This window comes from Acinonyx jubatus, chromosome X (genome assembly GCF_027475565.1).
Source record: "Acinonyx jubatus isolate Ajub_Pintada_27869175 chromosome X, VMU_Ajub_asm_v1.0, whole genome shotgun sequence".
Lineage (NCBI taxonomy): Eukaryota > Metazoa > Chordata > Mammalia > Carnivora > Felidae > Acinonyx > Acinonyx jubatus.
In genome coordinates, this window is record NC_069389.1 from 6,957,654 (window position 1) to 6,961,585 (window position 3,932).

Here is a 3,932-nt window from a genome sequence, read left to right on the forward strand (position 1 = left end):
TTTGGGAAGACCTTTATCTCTCCTCCTATTCTAAATGACAGACTTGCTGGATAAAGGATTTTGCTGCATATTTTTTCAGTTCATCACATTGAAGATTTCCTGACATTCCTTTCTGGCCTGCCAAGTTTCAGTAGAGAGATCAGTTGCTAGTCTTATCGGTCTCCCTTTGTATGTTAGAGCACGTTTACCCCTTGCTGCTTTCAGAATTTTCTCTTTATCCTTGTATTTTGCCAGTTTCACTATGATATGCCAGTTTCACTATGATACGTCTGAAGGGAGTTCTCTGTGCCTCTTGGATTTCAATGCCTTTTTCCTTCCCCAGATCAGGGAAGTTCTTAGCTATGATTTGTTCAAGTACACCTTCAGCCCCTTTCTCTCTCTTCCTCTTGTGGAATTCCTATTATATGGATATTGTTCTGTTTCATTGCATCACTTAGTTCTCTAATTCTCCCCTCACAATCCTGGATTTTTTTATCTCTCTTTTTCTCAGCTTCCTCTTTTTCCATAATTTTATCTTCTAATTCACCTATTCTCACCTCTACCTCTTCAATCTGAACGGTGGTCGCCTCAGATAGTTTGCACCTCATTTATAGCATTTTTTAGCTCCTCCTGACTGTTTCTTAGCCCCTTGAGCTCTATAGCAATAGATTGTCTGCTGTCCTGTATGCTTTTTTTCAAGCCCAGCGATTAATTTTATGACTATTATTCTAAATTCTTGTTCTGTTATATTGCTTAAATCGTTTTTGATCAATTCGTTTAGCTGTCGCTACTTCCCGGAGTTTCTTTTGAGGGGAATTCTTCTGTTTCGTCATTTTGGATAGTCCCTGGGGTGGTGCGGATCTGCAGGGCACTTCCCCCGTGCTGTCTGGAGTAACTTCTGTTGGTGGGCGGGGCCACAGTCAGACCCGATGTCTGTCCCCAGCCCACCGCTGGGGCCACAGTCAGACTGGTGTGTACCTTCTCTTCCCCTCTCCCAGGGGCAGGACTCACCGTGGAGTGGGGTGGCCTCTGTCTGGGCTGCTTGCACCCTGCCAGGCTTGTGGTGCTGCTTCGATGGGATCTGGCGTATTAGCCGGGGCGGATCCGCAAGGTGCACGGGGGCGGGAGGGGCAGGCTCAGCTCGCTTTGCCTTTGGTGATCCGCTTTGGGAGGGGTCCTGGGGCACCGGGAGGGAGGCAGACCCGTTGGAGGGATGGATCCGCAGAAGCACAGCGTTGGGTGTTTGCGCGGTGCAAGCAAGTTCCCTGGCGGGAACTGGTTCCTTTTGGGGTTTCGGCTGGGGGATGGGGAGGGAGATGGCGCTGGCCAGCGCCTTTGTTCCCCCGCCGAGCTGAGCTCTGTCTTCCGGGGCTCAACACCTCTCCCTCCCGGTGTCCTCTCGCCCTCCTGCTCTCCGAGCAGAGCTGTCGACTTATAACATCCCAGATGTTAAGTCCCGCTGGCTGTCAGAACTCACGCAGTCCGGCCCCTCTGCTTTTGCAGGCCAGACTCGGGGGCTGCCCCTCCACCGCCCGGCTCCCTCCCCCCAGTCTGTGTAGCGTGCACTGCGTCTCTGTCCTTCCTACCCCCTTCCGTGGGCCTCTCGTCTAGGCGTGGCTCCAGAGAGTCCGTTCTGCTCGTCTTCGGGCGGTTTTCTGGGTTATTTAGGCAGATGTGGGTGGAATCTAAGCAGTCAGCAGGACGGGGTGAGCCCAGCGTCCTCTTACGCCGCCACCTTCCTCCGGTCTCCCACCCTCTCGAAAACCCAGCCCAACCCATGCAGTAGACCTCTGGCAGTGTTTTCCCTCTCGGCCCGCCGCTTCCTCGGACGTCTTCCCTCCGCGGACCGTGGCTCCCGGGGGCTGTCCTGTCCGTACCGGCGCCGCTGCCCCCGGCGCCCCCCATCCCTGCCTTCTCAGCCTCTCCAACGCGGGCTCTCCCCTTCCCTGGTTTGGGGCCCCACGGCCAGGCCGATGACGCCCATGACAGCAGGACCACTTCCCGGGCACTTCCCACGGGCCGGTGCTGTCCCGCAGCACACCCGGCTCACACGGGCTTAGCGGTCGGCCCCAGGCCCCACGACGCCTAAGTGGCGGGGGCAGAATTGGAACCCAGCTCTTTCCGAGTCCGGGCCCGGTCCCTCTCAAGGCTGAAAGACGGGCCGCGCTGAGAGAGCTTCTCCTCCCGGGACACGTTTGCTCAGGACAGCCTGGAGGTGTAGGAAGCTTCTGGCAGGCCGGGTGCAGCGACGCTCCGGGCCTCGGGCCTCGGAGCTCCCCTGCTCACCCCTCCCTCGCCCCCATCGCGTTCCCGGCCACCAGAAACTCGTAAGAAAAGCACCTTCTCAGTGGGGGCCGGAAGGACCTTTCCCAAATGCTAACCCGCCGTGAGGCCCCCTCCCCAGTGCCAAATGTGGGAAGGGTCCCACATCCTGGCGCGTCCCCTCTGCCGCCACCCGCTCCCTGCCCTTCACTCCCACGGCATCCGGCCATCGGTCCCGAAGCCCTCACCGCCCCTCGTCTGCGCATGAGTGCTGCCCTCGTCAGTGTGCTCTGACCTCCAGTCTTGACTGCAGGTGGCCTCCGGTGCCTAGGGCAGCATGTGAAGCACCGTGAGTCCTCAACAAATGCTGGCGGCTGGAATGTAGGGACCAGCGGCTGGAATTTTGCTGTGGGTTTGGTTTTTTTTAATATAATTTGTTGTCAAGTTAGCTAACAGTGCGCTCTTGGTTTGGGGGGGTAGATTCCCCTGATTCGGCACTTGAGTACAACGCTCGGGGCCCATCCCAACAAGCGTCCACCCCATGCCCATCGTCCACTTTCCCCTCTCCCCCACCCCTCATCCACCCAGTTTGTCCTCTGTCCTTCAGAGTCTCTTATGGTTCGCCTCCCTCCCTCCCTCTGTGTTTGTAACTATTTTTTTCCCCTTCCCTTCCCCCATGGTCTTCTGTTAAGTTTTTCAAGTTCCACATAGGAGTGAAAACCTATGACATCTGTCTTTCTCTGCCTGACGTATTTCACTCTTGCTGTGGGTTTTTAAATAGTGAACACAGTTGGGGCACCTGGGTGGCTCAGTCGGTCGAGCCTCCGACTTCGGCTCAGGTCACGATCTCGAAGCTCGTGGGTTCCAGCCCCACATCCTGTCCACGCAGAACCTGCTTCAGATCCTCTGTCCCCCCCCCACCCCTCCCCCACTCATGCTCACTCTCTCTCTCTCTCAAAAATAGATAAACATTAGAAAAAAAAAATGAAGTCCTTTCACAAAAGCAACACACTCTCAATGTACCCCCCAGATGGGAAGCCTGCACGTATCTTGCAAAGTTGTTCAGGCTTCCTAGATGAACGTGTTGACTCAACGTCATTCTAAGCAAAGTATCGATGATAAGTAGTTAAGTGAAAAAAAGGGGCAATATCCACACGTACGAAGAAGGGTACCGTTCACTCTGTCAAGTTTATACCCAAAGAAGATCACCGCAAACACACATGGATCACTAGTTCGTGGCTTGCTTGTTGACACACTCAGAGAGACGTGTTTACAGACGTGTGCAAGAATAAATGGACTCATCGATGGATACAGGGATGGGCGTCGGGATAGACATGTGGGAAAGGAAATACAGGTAGAATCTAGGCCGTAAGTATTCGTGTGTTAGCTGCAAACTTTTTTCAACCTTGTTGAATATTTGGAAATTTTCATAATGAAAGGTTGGGGAAATACAGAGCAAAGAATAGCATAACTGAAAATGCATGTACAGTATGAGTCCAACTTTAAAAATATGAGCTGAAGGGGCACCTGGGGGGCTCAGTCGGTTGGGTGTCCGACTTCGGCTCAGGTCATGATCTCACGGTCCGTGGGCTTGAGCCCCGCGTCCGGCTCTGTGCTGACAGCTCCGAGCCTGGAGCCCGCCTCGGATTCTGTGTCTCCCTCTCTCTCTGCCCCTCCCCTGCTCAAGCTCT